At 41.1% G+C, this 15,379-nt stretch overlaps 1 pseudogene; it reads right to left on the bottom strand.

Moving 5' to 3' along the window:
• Positions 1–2,441: 2,441 nt before the first annotated feature.
• LOC134757544 (uncharacterized) lies at positions 2,442–14,943 on the bottom strand (annotated as a pseudogene).
• Positions 14,944–15,379: the final 436 nt, after the last annotated feature.

Raw genomic sequence — 15,379 nt, 5'->3', positions numbered from 1 at the left:
CACATTTAGTTTTGTCCCAAATGGGAAGGATGGACGGAGAAAGTCAGATGGTATAAATATGGCAGGCTTTTATTCTTATAGTTTAAATAGATTTAAAAAGCAGAATGTATCGGAAGAAGGAAAACACAAAGACATTACCCAAAATACAAAGTTAAAATCCTCCTTGAGACCATTAGACCTCCGCTATGGCACACGCAAGTGACCATCAACATCTAAAAGATAACATAAAATAATTCAGTAACAAAAGCCTAAGAAAGCAAAGAGCAAATCATGTTTAACTCCAGCTGCAGAACTCAGGTGAGGTGGGAAGACTCAGAAAGGGCTGAGACTGGATTATAGGAAGCTGCCATAGAGGAGAGGACTTTTGAGTAATCTAGAAGAGAGTAATCTGCAACATTGTTTTCTGTCCATAAAACCTTTCACCCTGTACTATGGCCAGAGTTTTACAGGAGGGTGTATTCACAGACAGTGGCATTTTGGAGGGAGAATTTGTCCCAAGTTATCAGAAGAATACATTCGTCATCTGAAGACAACACATGGAGAGCTTCACCTCCAGCACTTCAGTGTTGCTAAGAATTGTTCTTAGCAATCCTATTGGCGACAATAGGAACAATAGGAACAGCAAATAGGAACAGCAATAGGAACAGCCAATAGGAACAGCAAAAGCTAGAAAAGAAATGCAAATGATGCGGTCTGCATAGTTCAAAAGGGAACTATTTATTCCAAGACTGAATTTTGAGAATTACAGACAGAAAGACTTGAGGTATCCAGGCTAGTACATCCTCTTTAGTACAAGAAAGTGGCCTTTCAGGTGGGGACCAGCACGGATTGACATCAGAGGTAGGCAACGCAGATCAGCAGGCAGAAGTGGAGTCAAGGGCAATGGAGAACCTGGAGATGGCAAAGGCTTGCTTCATCTATAATAAGAGTGTTTGAGGGCATGGGAAACAGACAAGGAACGGAGAAAGTCACTCTACATAGATCTTGCAGGGTGAGCAGGATTTCACCAGGCTGATGGAAGAAAGCAGGAAACATTCTAAGCAAAATGCAAAAGCACAGAAATAAAAAACAGTATGGTTCATTCACCAGTGAATAGGGATGAGGGATAATAATAATAATTACACTTATTGAATACTTTTACATTCATTCAGTATCTCATTTAATTCTCCTAACCTATCTAGGAAATCAGCATAATTATTTTCATTTTACAAATGAGAAAACCAAGGCAGGGAACCCAAGAACTTGTTAGAGGTAATATATTAGTCAGTGATTGAGCTAGAACTCAAACGTAATTCTACTCCATACTGCATATTGTTTCAGTTTACAATAAAAATATTTATGCTTAAACAAACTGTATATAATCCAATTAATAAACCCTTCCTAGATTTCTCAAAGAACTAAAAATAGAACTACCATTGAACCCAGCAATCCTACCACTGGGTATCTACCCAAAAGAAAAGAAATTGTTATATCAAAAAGACACCTGCACACATATGTTTATTGCAGCATTATTCACAATAGCAAAATCACAAAACCAACCTAAGTGTTCATCAACAGATGACTGGATAAACAAAATACATACATACACACACACACACACATATATATATATATATATACCGTGTGTATTAGGGTTCCCTAGAGGGACAGAACTACTAGGACACATATATATGTTTATTAATGTATAGTTTTAATTAATTAATTAATATTAATAATACTAACTAATAATATTAATTAATTAATTAATATTAATTAATAGTTTATTAACTATTAACTTATATGATCACAAGGTCCCACAGTAGGCTGTCTGCAAGCTTGAGGAGCAAGAAGAGCCAGTCTGAGTCTCAAAACTGCTGAATGTGGAGTCCGATGTTTGAGGGCAGGGAGCATCCAGCATGGGAGAAAGACGTAGGCTGGGAGGCTAGGCAAGTCTCGCCTCTTCAGGTTTTTCTGCCTGCTTTATATTCGCTGGCAGCTGAATAGATTGTGCCCACCAGATTAAGGATGGGTCTCCCTTCCCAAGCCCACTGACTCAAACGTTAATCTCCTTTGACAACATCCTCACAGACATACCCAGGAACAATACTTTGCATCCTCCAATCAAGTTGACACTCAGTATTAGCTATCACAAGTCCACCCCTTGTCAACTTGAACCCATATACAACTCCTGAGATCATACATAATCTTCAAATAAAGACAATAATGAGGTCATAATTATGCCTAACATAATATAACTCTCCTTGGTACAACTGGAAAGACACCAATCCCCAACCCAAATACTATTACATAAAGTTAACAATACTTAAAGGCTGATATGAAGTCAATAAATCTTATGCCACATGATAAAGGAAAGTGAAATAAAATGAAGATATTTTCTTAGTACAAGTGTATACGTACACAAACATGTTTTTAACAAAAGTAGAAGGAAATACTCATGACAGTTACAGTCCTCGTTTCTGCAGCTGGTCACGTGGTCGTAGCTGGTATTGATGACTACCTTCTTCTACTACCCATTCTGTATATCCTTTGCCTTAGGCAAGCACCTCAGCAGGTCATGGTTTTATTCCTGGTGGAGTGACCCAAACCTTCATTCCTGTGGGGTCTGGACAATTTGTAGTCCTGCCTGGATTGGGCTGTTGTAGTTTCCTATTGATCTTAATCACAGGACATGGTAATACTAAGAGAACGCCCCTGTATTCCATGCCTGCTCTTCCTTACCTCTGTCGCAGAGTAGTAGACTGATTTCATCTTGATAGTTGGGTCAATTACTCCAGCCAACACTGTAACTCCCTTCTTAGCCTGTTGACTTAAAGGTAAGAGGAGCCCAAAGTGTCCAGGTGGCAATCTTAACTTCCGGTTTAATGGAATTGTTGTGTCTCCTGGTGGCAGTGTTCCTCCCTCTGGAACTAAGACCTCTAGGCCAGCAGAACTCAATGTCACAGAAACAGGAAGCAAAATTTTGCTAGTGGATCACTAGGGGTGACGGTGAGTGATGCCACTTCCACTTCCACCCCTTGATTCCTGGACCCGTGAATCCTGGCTATGGGAGAAAGAGTACCATATATTGGACGCTGATTCAGAGCATACACAGCCTTCAGGAGAACTCTGCCCCAGCCCTGCAAAGTATTGTCACCTAGTTGGCATTGTAATTGTGACTCCAAAAGGCCTTTCCACTGTTCTATCAATCCAGCTGCTTCAGGATGATGAGGAACATGGCAACACCAGTGAATTCCATGAGCATGAGCCCACTGCCGCAATTCTTTAGCCATAAAGTGAGTGCCTTGGTCAGAGGCAATGCTGTGTGGAATACTATGATGGTGGATAAGGCATTCTGTAAGTCCACTAATGGTAGTTTTGGCAGAAACATTGTGTGCTGGATAGGAAACCCATATCTGGAATAAGTGTCTATTCCAGTGAGGACAAACCTCTGCCCTTTCCATGATGGAAAAGGTCCAATGTAATCAACCTGCCACCAGGTAGCTGATCACCCCAAGGAATGCTGTCATATCGAGGGCTCAGTTTTGGTCTCTGCTACTGGCAAATTGGGCACTCAGCAGTGGCTGTAGCCAGGTCAGCCTTGGTAAGTGGAAGTCCATGTTGCTGAGCCCAGGCATAACCTCTGCCCCTGCCACCACGGCCACTGTGTTCATGGGCCCATTGGGCAACAACAGGGGTGGCTGGGGAAAGAGGCTGAGTGGTGTCAACAGAACAGGTCATCCTATCGACTTGATTATTAAAATCTTCCTCTGCTGAGGTCACCCATTGGTGAGCACTCATATGGGACACAAATATCTTCACAGTTTTTGGCCACTCAGAGAGGTCCATCCACAAACCTCTTCCCCAAATTTCTGTGTCACCAATTTTCCAATCATGCTTCTACCAAGTCCCTGATCATCCAGCCAAACCACTGGCTACAACCCATGAATCAGTTTATAATCACACATCTGGCCATTTCTCCTTCCTTGCAAAGTGCACAGCCAGGTGCACTGCTTGAAGTTCTGCCCACTGGGAACATTTCCCTTCACCACTGTCCTTCAGGGATGTCCTAGAAAGGGGCTGTAGTACTGCAGCCGACCACTTTCGGGTAGTGCTTGCATACCATGCAGAATCACCTGTGAACCAGGCCCTAGTCTTCTCTTCCTCTGTCAGCTGATCATAGGGAACTCCCCACGAGGCCATTGGTGCAGACTGGCGGAGGGAAGGCAGGGTGGCAGGAGTGGAGACCTTGGGCATTTGAGCCATTTCCTCATGTAACTTACTTGTGCCTTCACAACCTGCTCAAGCCTGGTCATGTATATACCACTTCCATTTGATGATGGAATGCTGCTGTGCATGACCCACTTTATGGCTAGATGGGTCAGAAAGCACCCAGTTCATGATAAGCAATTCAGGTTCCATGGTGACTTGATGACTCATAGTCAAACCCCCATAACTTGATGACTCATAGTCAAACCCCCATAAGAGTCCAAGGGCTGTCTCTCAAAAGGAGAGTAGTTATCTGCAGAAGATAGCAGGGCCTTGCTCCAAAATCTTAGAGGCCTCTGCTGTGATTCACCTATGGGGGTCTGCCAAAGACTCCAAACAGCATCCCTATCTGCCACTTGACACCTCAAGCAGCATTGGATCTGCTGGGTCATATGGCCCAAGTGGCAGAGCAGTTTGCACGGCAGCCTGGACCTGTTGCAGAGCCTTCTCTTATTCTGGACCCCACTCAAAACTGGCAGCCTTTTGGGTCACTGGATAAATGGGCCAGAGTAACACACCCAAATGAAGAATGTGTTGCCTCCAAAATCCAAACAAGCCCACTAGGCATTGTGCCTCCTTCTTGGTTGTAGGAGGGGCCAAGTGCAGCAACTTATCCTTCACCTTAGAAGGAATGTCTCGACAGGCCCCACACCACTGGGCCCCTAGAAGTTTTACTGAGGTAGGAGGTCCCTGAATTTTAGTAGGATTTATTTCCCATCCTCTGGCACACAAATGTCTCACCAATAAATCCAGTGTGTTTGCTACTTCTTGCTCACTGGATCCAGTCAGCATAATGTCATCAATGCAATGAGCCAGTATGATATCTTGCAGAAGCAAAAAGCGATCAAGGTCTCTCCAAATAATATTATGACACAAAGCCGGAGAGTTGATATGCCCCTGGGGTAGGACATTAAAGGTATATTGCTGGCCTTGCCAGGTGAAGACAAATTGCTTCTGGTGGGCCTTATGGACAGGTATTGAGAAAAAGACATTCGCCAAGTCAATGACTGCATACTAGGTACCAGAAGATGTGTTAATTTGCTCAAACAATGAAACCACATCTGGTAAAGCAGCTGCAATTGGATTCACCCCTTAGTTAAGCTTACAAGAATCCACTGCCATTCTCTGACATCCATCTCTCTTATGCACAGGCCAAATGGGAAAGTTCAATAGGGATGTGGTGGGAATCACCACCCCTGAGTCTTTCAAGTCCTTGATGGTGGCACTAATCTCCACAATCCCTCCAGGAATGCAATATTGTTTTTGATTTACTATTTTTCTAGGTACAGGCAGCTCTAATCACTTCCCTTTGGCCTTTACCACCTTAGTAGCCCTTACCCTGACAGTCAGGGAGCCAGTGTGGGGGTTCTGCCAGCTGCTAAGTATGTTTATGCCAATTACGTATTCTGGCACTAGGGAAGTGACCATAGGATAAGTCCAGGGACCTACTGGACCCACTGTAAGTCAGACCTGAGCTAAACCTCCATCAATTACCTGACCTCCATAAGCCCCTACTTTAACTGGAGAACCACAATGACATTTTGTGCCTCCTGGATTGACATCCGCTCAGAGCCAGTGTTCAGTAGTCCCCAAAATGTCTGATAATTTCCCTTTCCCTAATGCACAGTGACCCTGGTAAAAGGCCAGAGGTCTCCTTCGGGAAGGATGGGAGAAAGATTCACCACGTAAATTGTCGGTAATGTAGTGGGGTCCTTCCTCAAGGGAACCTGGCTTCCCCTTCATTCAAGGGGTTCTGGGTATGTAGACTGGCTCAAGGCTGGAAATTGACTGACAGGCCGTGATTCTCTGTTTTTGTATTTCAAATTAGTCTTTTGTCCATTCAACCTAGAAGTTTTATCCTTATATAAATTAAATAGCAATGCAGTAGGCTTCCTATCAATTTTACTTCCAGGAACGCTGTGATTAATTAGCCAATGCCACAGCTCTACACAAGTTAGACTATTCTGATTGCTGCTTTGTCTCTGCTGTCCATTACAGTAGCTACGACCACCTTGCCTTTGACGGTTGAGTGCTGTCACTTGGCCCCTGCCACCTCAAGATCCAATTATTCCCATTGTCTTGTAGTTGAGTGACTGCGGTTCCCACTGTTAGATCTGACATACAGAGAACAGCAATTACAGGGCTCTCCAAAGATGCAGGTGCTGCCCTCACAAATCTTTCACAAGGCATTGGTTAAGGGTATATCTTCTGAACACTCCCAGCTGGGATGAGTAGGTCTAAAGTGACTAATCCACTCTACCATCCCAATCTCCCTAAGCCTTTGGATCTTTTCCTCTACATTAAACCAAGGAAGATCAGGCATTTCCAGCTCACTCACAGTGGGCTATCACCCTGGCACCTGGCTTTTTGAATACTTCAGAGGTCCCCTGAAGTGTCCAGAAAACAGACATAAACAGGATTAGTTGACGTGTTTAGGTACATGGGATTGGTAAAATGATGCTCCATCTTCTTAGGCTATATTTTTGTGAATAATATTAATATATGTTCCAAAATTGCATGAGATTTTCTAAAATTCTAATGTCTGAGTATATGCTATCAATCATAATCAAGGTTTTTATGTTAAGTTATTGTAAACTATGGAGATAACCAAACTTCTTTGTCAATTGTGTTTCTAACTGTAACTACCTTGGACATTTTGCTATTCACAGGCAACTGTTGTCTCGTTTTAATCCCTTTCAAAGATGGTTTATAATGAGCTATAGAACTTTAGCAGGTGCTCTCAAATACAGTTCTGATAACTTTAAAAATTAGCCATGATACAATTCAAATAAGTTCTGATAACCTTAAAAATTGTGACACTGGAATAAAGGAAAATGTACAGTACTCATAAAGAGCTGAAATATTCATGAATATCAAGCAAAACAAGAGTTAACTAAATGGACTGAACTCAGGAAGCTGAAGCAAATCTTTGTGACTTTTGCTTGGAATATTGCTGATCCTTGTTTTGTTTTTCAGAGTCAAGGAAATTTATTTTGAATTATTTATGGCATTTAATAATTAAGGTATTAAGGTATACTCCTGGGATCAAAATTTGGAGCATGTTTGTTTCTCTCTGTCTGGTTCCTCTAGAATTTGGAAACTGTCTGTAAGTATTCTTAACTTTATGGCGATATAGTTGTTTGTATCAGTGCAATAAGCACCCATTTTTCTTTTGCAACAGGATACAATTGGAGAAAGTGGTTATTTTACCAAGGCTTTGACTGGAAGGATATGCTTCCCTTTAAGGAGTCAAGCTTGACTTACAGAGCTGATAGAAGCCCAGTGGGGAAACTGGCCTCATACCCTTGTCTATGCAGTCCCTGTACAGGGTTCCTGACCTGTGGTCAGTAAAGAATGTCACTTTCTAACAGGTCCAGGAGCTCCAAGTTTATTATGGGACCTCAAGAGGAAAAGATCATCCAACTCACAGGTGTTTGAGGATACAAACCCATGGTTGGGCTTGGCTTTAAAAGGTCTTATTTGAAATTCCTTGTGGAACTGAATTCCTTAAAAGCCAATCCAAAAGGCCTATGTAGAAATAATTATTCTTGCTATTTGTACTTTATGCAAAGAGTCAGGCCAAGCATAAAACTAAAGTCTATTTTGCAAACTACCAGTCCTATGATGATTTATTTTTTAACAAATGAGGACTGGAGAGTGAGAAATCATGTTTCAAAACTTATATTTGTCATTAAGTTCTAAACTCACTAGTTGTTTTTAAGTTTTCACCTACATTTTAGACTAACCCTACTTGTTCCGGTGAACCAACTGGCAGTCCCTGGCTGCAGCTCAGAAAGAACAAAAGGGATGGGTGATGTAGAAATTTGGATCAATATTCTAGTTTTGAGCAATTATCCTGCAAATCCTGCCAGGTGATAGAATAAATAGGGTATAAATAGGGTGCCCATCATTGGAGGTTTCCTTTTGGGGAAAGTAAAAACAAGGGAACTAACCAAAGCCAAGCACCATGGACCCAAATCCTAGCAAGCATAACAATAGCTATCAGTTATCTGGATGTGTCACAAGATGTCCTTTCCTCTCCCTTGCTGGAGCACTCAGTTCCACAGTTTCACCTTAGCATTTGGCTTATGATAAGAAGTCCATGCAACTCCCTCTGCAAGATACGTTTTTGTCCCAAACTTAATTCCAAGCTTCAAGTCAAAGCCCTAGGAAATAAAACTGGATCAGAGGGATCAAGAAGCAGATGATAATGGAAGTTAAAAGGCACAGTGAACGTGAACATGACTGATTTCTCCCGATTAAGCCAATCCCAAGCTTCCTGTTTCATGGAGAAAGGCCACATAAATATCCATGGCATAAATGAGGTATAGGGAACTTCAAGGCTACTGACAACAGGGGAGATAGGGCATACATGGGTAAGAGTGGATGATTCCTACCCCCTAGGCCCCCCTGCTTCATGGGTGCAAGTCGTTTTAACACCTATGGCCAGTTCTGCCAAGGTTGCCAGAACTCAGGGATGCAAGGACGGAAGATGAAAAGAAGACCCTCTTCCCTCTCTTCCTCATATACCCCGGGTATCTGCTAGGAAGAAAAAGGAACCATGGGTGCCTGGTCCCCTCTTTCTAGAGGGGTAGCCATTCATCTTCAGTCTGTACCCCTTTCAAATGCATCCTGAACCCCCGGGACCCCCTTGAAAAAATGCCTTCTTTTTTCCTTTCTCCTCCTCTGTCCTCTCTTCACTGACAGGTAATTGTGTCTCTATAATATGGGACACTCCCCTCAGATGCATCCTGCAAACTGGAAAGAGTTAATTTCCCAAACCTTAAACTGGTTGGCCTAAGATTGGGCTCAGGCAGGGGAAGGGAACTCAGAAGCCCAACATGCTGGCAAAAGGGTGAAGTTTTTTTTACCAGCTGAGCTTTTGCCCTCCCTTTCCCCATGCAAACTGGTAAAAGACCTCAGAATTTTTCAGTTGTTCTTACCCGCCCCCACTTTGTTTTGTTTTGATACATGTTTTCTAATAACCTAGTTTTTCTGTTCTTGAGTTCAGGCCATCAAACTCCAAATGGTCATGCAACCAGAGCCTCTGATGATGACCCCTTCTGCTGGGGACCCTTAGATTGGCCTCTGAGGGAGCTCTGACTGCCAGTTCCCCCAAACAGTGCCCCCTGTCAGCAGGAAGCAGTTAAGATTGGTCTTTGTCCTTATGCTTAACCTAACGAGAGTTAGATATACTTCTTTAGAGAGGGGAATGAGACAGCCAGGTGGGACGAGGTCTCTGGTGAAACTCCAACCAGCCTGCCCACTGGGGAGGAGACTTGGGAAGTTCACACCCTTTGCAGTGGGGAGGAGCCTCGCCCTTCCTCCTCCTGTGTGGAACCTGGGATTCACAGTTTTCACCCAATAAAACCCTGCTTTATTCACCCTTTAAACTGTCTGCGAGCCTAAATTTTCATGGCCATGGGACAGACAAGAAGCCCGTCTTTAGCTGAACTAAGGAAAAGTCCTGCAACACTAGTGAGGTGTGGGGTGCTCTTTAACAACTGCAAGCAATTTTCTATCTCTATCAGTAAAGACATCAAATTACCTTTGGAAAACACTTCCATTGTTTTAGGAAAATCATTGGAAAGGATCCTCTTCTGACCTAAAAGTAAAGCAAATATGCACACCATTTTTGAAGAAAATTGTCACCCATTAATCTAGATGGAAATGCCTCAAACTGACATATTACACATTTTGTTTATAAGTACAAATTGGCATATACTTAGCAAGATTGTGCCCTTAAAAAGATTTTGTTTCCTAAATTTGATTTTTTAAATGTGTTGTCTCTGCACATCATTCTTTGTTCTTGGGATGCATGTATGTATGTATGCGTGCACACACGCACACAAACACACACAAGTTCCATCTTAAAATTACTCATCAAAGATCAGGAGCAAAAATCAGATGATGAGAGGATGGACAGGGTGATATATCTTTACCATAAGCTTGGAGTAGGGATCTAAAAGAAGCCAGATGGGACATGCCAAAGTCTGCCCTGGACTGAAAACCCACATGTGGTGTTATTTCAGTGGTATACCCTAGACCTTGGGAAATCTACTGTCAAATTTTGATTGCCCTGTCTGAGCTCACAGAGCCAGACCACACACTGTGAGTGAGAGTAGTTTGCTCCCGAAGAAAATGGCTGTAAGGCTGAGGGAGGGAAGTTCTTATCTCTTGAGTGCCAGGAGCCCATCTGTCCTCTTGAGAAGGAGGGACATGGAAAGGCTGAGGAGCCCAAGACAAGGATCAGAGCCAGAAGGAAACCAGCTCTTAAAGGGCAAGACCTAGAAGCATGAGTGGAGCTAACCTGTCAATTATCCTCTTCTGTGTTGCAGTATCCCCAAGCTGTCTGAAGAAATTTTTCAGATACTGCTATCTGGTCTTACACATGCTCTGTAAGGTTAAAGGAAACTTATGTGTCCATACTGGAATAAAGCAGAATGGAATGTAGAGAGCTGATGTAGTTCAGAGAAGTTAAGTGTAAGCTGGCAAGAGCTGGCTTACCTGGTGGTTATGAAGAATCCATCTGGAGAAAGGAGGGCTGGTAGAGGTGACAAGTGACATCCAGGAGAGAGTAGTACAACATGTGAGCAAGACTGAGGAATTCCCAGAAATTACTTGGCAAGGAGAATCCAGTAGATGAATGAAATTCCAATGGCCTGTGGAGTGAGGGCTCAGACTTTATTAGCTACATATTAAATGAGCTAATCCATGAGTAACAGAGACTGGAACATTCAGCAAATATTTCATGAACTCCTCAACATTTCCTAGCACCTGTGCAGACTAGGGCCATGTGACTAATACTACTGCGTAGGCAGTGGGAGGAAGTGAAGAACCCAGGCACAATTTTGCGGGCACTCCTCTTATTTGAACGATGAATGTCTGTGATAAAGACAGTCATAGAAAGAATAACATGTCTGTTCTTGACTCTCTTTTACAGGTCTTTATTTGAATCAAACTAGGGAGGAATAATGTTTTAGCTGTATCTAAACATAGAGAGAGGACACTGGAAGCTAGAATCTGAAAAACTGAGTTGGTAACTGGTAAAATGGTGACTTCAGTTCTGGTGTCACAAGCAAGACCCAAATCTCTCTGAGCCTCCACCTCCTTTTGTAAAGGGGAAAGTAACACGTACTTCACAGTGCTGTTCTGAGTATGTCAGTTAGCCTTGTAAATGCATTGCTTACAGGTAAGTTATGATTACAAATGAGCAGCCTTTTAAGTCCTCAGCTGGTTTTCTGCCCCAATCAGAATGAAATTGGCATGAAACACAAAGGTGAAGAGGCCTCCTCCACTGCATTCAGCCCTTGCCACTCCATGTTTTTCCCTTGTCTTTCTAAGGATTTACTTAGATGAATTTATACCAGTTTAACAGTGGAAATTTCCTTTGTAGAGGCCCAAGTGTAGCTAGAAAACCCTCAGACATCAATCAACTTAGCCCATAACAGGTAGCTTGCTTCTTTTGATCAACATATAGGCAAACAAACAAATATATATATTTTTTGAGACAGAGTTTTGCTCTTGTTGCCCAGGCTGGAGTGCAATGGCATGATCTTGGCTCACCACAACCTCTGCCTCCCGGGTTCAAGCGATTCTCCTGCCTCAGCCTTCCAAGTAGCTGGGATTACAGGCATGTGCCACCACGTCTGGCTAATTTTGTATTTTTAGTAGAGACAGGGCTTCTCCATGTTGGTCAGGCTGGTCTCAAACTCCCGACCTCAGGCATTCTGCCCACCTCGGCCTCCCAAAGTGCTGGGATTACAGGCATGAACCACCATGCCCGGCCTCAAACAACATATTTTAAAAATAGGGAAACAGAACCAATTTTTAAACCAATATAGTCACCTTGGTTTCCTATAATAGACTAGAATGGACTGGGTTTATAATAAGATATAAGTGATCACATGAATTCTTTGCAATCATGTAATAGTTCCAATGGTGGAAAAGATATTTATATTTATGGGCATCTCTTTTTCCCCTTTCAAAGATGACAGTGGTAATAATACATTCAGCACTCTGGCTGAGCAAACGGACTCAGGGCTGCCAGCTTTTCAACACTGTGTGTGTATATGTGGCTTCTGTTTTCAGGGTAGCAGGTTCAGCTCCTATTTCAAGGACCTTTCCATGTTGACAGTACTTTGTTACCTGAACTACAAGGCACCTTTGCCCCGAGTGAGTAGGTCTGTTCATTTATCTATTGCTGTAATTTCCCAGCAATCAGTAAGTTCCAGCTCCTTCTGTAATGATGACTGTGTTTTTTATTTGCCAGGCAGCAGGCAGTATTTATCAATTTCCCTGGTGCTTGCTTTTAAGTGATCACTGATCTATAATTCCTCTTTAGTTTATCACTCAGGTCTACTTTATAAGATGACTATTTATGAGGCAATATGAATGTTGGCTGGCCTTGGACAGCTACAGCAACAGTTCATTTCGAGTGTCCCATTGTTATAAATACATTTTGCTCTCAACTCAACTAATCACAAAGTGGAAATAAATAGAACAATGAATTTTCTCCATAGCTTTTCAGTTCTGTGAGCTTGTCTTATCTGGGCTTTTACTTCCCTGTCAGCCTGCAAGTAAACTCTCACCTTATAAGACACCAAGAAATCATTACTGGTTCTTTCTGAGATTCCAAACATTAGGATGAAAAGCATTCAGTGGGTATGACTCAAAAACATATGAAATGTCTAGCGGGTATGTATTCAAATACAAGGATTAAATTGCAGTGCTGCAAAAATAAACATTTATAAGATTTTTCAAATACTCTTTGTCTTTTTTCCCCCAAACATAATTTGCATTTGCTAAATTTCTTTTGTGTTTTTTTAAACATCTTGACATTTGAATCTCATGAGAGTCTATTAGGTGTTCCTTAATAAATTATTCTAAATCTCATTAATTTCTTATCTTCAAGGTGCTTCTTTTAACGAAAGAGCATTGAATTGTAAATCCTTTTCAAGGTATTTCTTAGGAGATACTGCTTTGTGACCTTTATGGCCATTATTTTGGCAGAACTGTTATAAAAATAAACTTAGTTCCGAGAGTGTTTAAACAAGAAGAATGTACTTCGGCTAACTTTCCATCTAAAATCATTCAAAATACACTCCAAGGATAGAGAAGAACCATTTTGTTTAGAAAGTCAATCTTTTTAATTCTGCTTTTTTTTTTTTCTGGGTAGACTAAACAAATAAGTCACCAGAGGCACTGTGCATTTTTTTCTATTCCTTTCTCTTGGGATGAAATATGAAATAATCTACAAAGTAATTTGATCCAGCAATTAAAAACAAGGACATGAATTACACTAACAACTGTCACATAGAAAGAATTAATTCCCTCATAACACTGCTTGATGTTACAGACCCTGGGTGATTACAAACAGATTGTAATTGGAAAAGAGCCAAACCAATTCAGGTATCTCCAAAACACAGGCGTAAGCCTCAACTCGCAAATAGAGAACATTTTTTACTACCCACAGGAGTATCTTTTTGCAACTGGTGCTCGGATGTTTACCTAGCGATTACTCAAGGCACCCAGTGATGCAGCCGTCCAAGGTACTGTATGTGGCAATGCCACTGATCCTTGCTGGAAAGCATAACAGCTTCTGGAGGCTGTGTTTGTAGAAATGATGTCCTCTGAGTGCGGACTGCTGGCTGGTTGTGTTTAGTTATACAGTATGTCATTCTAAATAATGGACATTAGCTGGTAGGTGTGTCATTGGACAAAGGAGGTAGAAGATACTGATGCCTGATGATTATTGGTAGAAATTTCATTTTCTTAATGGCATGCAGGTTTCATGGCCCCTTTCTGATACTTCATCATTTCTGGTTTAAGGCAAGGTAGCAAAGCTCCTTACTGAAGAGAACTGTTGTATTCTGGTATTGTGGGAAGAACTTAATTTGGGGAGTTAGAAAATCTAGGGTGTTCCCCCCACTTATAAAAGGGGTACTAAGTAATTGGGGTTTTCAAGCATAACAAAAGATAAAGAAGAAAACAAAAATCCTTCATAATTAATCTACCTAGGGCAACCACTATTAACATTTTGGCATATATTTTTTTCCCAGTCTTTTTCACATTTTTTGAGGTTGGGATCCTTCTTAAAAAATTTTGTATCTTGTTTTGCTTTATTCTGTTTGTGTAAAATTTGTCAGATGTATTTTACCATTTCATTGAAAATCCTTCTGACATATAATTTATAACAACTGCATAATGGTCTATCTTTTAGATGCTCCAGAATTTCTTTAAACAGTCTCCTGGTGTTGTTTTCATTTCTAACCACATATTTGTATACAAATCTTTGTCTACATTTTTGCCTTTTTCTGCAGATGATTTTCTAAATGGGGAATTAGGGGTCAAAGGATATGAGCATTTTTTGCAAATTTCTTCCTTTTGAAAGACAATTTTGTTTTCTATGGCAATATAAACTCTGCAAAAACAAACAAACCCTGACATTTAAAGAAGAAAATAAAATCACCACTATTTGTCTCTGCATACACACAATTGCTTCTTTCTTTTCTTCCTTCCATCATTCCTTCCTTTCCTTCTTTCTAAAAAATCAGGGATCATATTATAAAAAATTATTTCATAATTTGCTTTTTCCACCTAGCAACATACTGAAGACACAATGGACATAATATTTTTAGGGCTCTTGATATAGGTCAAATTGATACACAGGAAGGCCACACCAACGCTGACTGTCATCAGTAGGATCTGAAGTATGCATTAACACCGGGCAACCACCATTAACATTTTGGCATGTTTTTTCTAGCCATTTTTACATTTTTTGAGGTTGGGATCACTCTACTATTGCCATCACCAAATATTGACTCTATTATAATCTTCGCTATTTAGTGGTAACTTATTATACCTTTACTTTGTATTTATTTGTGCATTTGTGAAGTTAAATCCTTTTTTCACTTCGGACCCTTGAGTTCCCTCTTTTCTAATTGGTCTTCTCCCTTTGCCTATTTATTGCTGTCTTGTTTGCATATTGATTTGAATGAGATCTTTATATAATAAACCGTTTATACCTTTTTCATTATTGTGACAAATGTTTTTGTTTCTTATCTCTTTTATTTTGAAATCCAATTTAAAATATTATTCAAATTTATTTTCTTTCTCTATATCATTTTTCTCT

Source organism: Gorilla gorilla, chromosome 19 (genome assembly GCF_029281585.2).
Source record: "Gorilla gorilla gorilla isolate KB3781 chromosome 19, NHGRI_mGorGor1-v2.1_pri, whole genome shotgun sequence".
NCBI classification, from domain to species: domain Eukaryota; kingdom Metazoa; phylum Chordata; class Mammalia; order Primates; family Hominidae; genus Gorilla; species Gorilla gorilla.
This window is presented reverse-complemented; position numbering and strand designations above follow the sequence as displayed.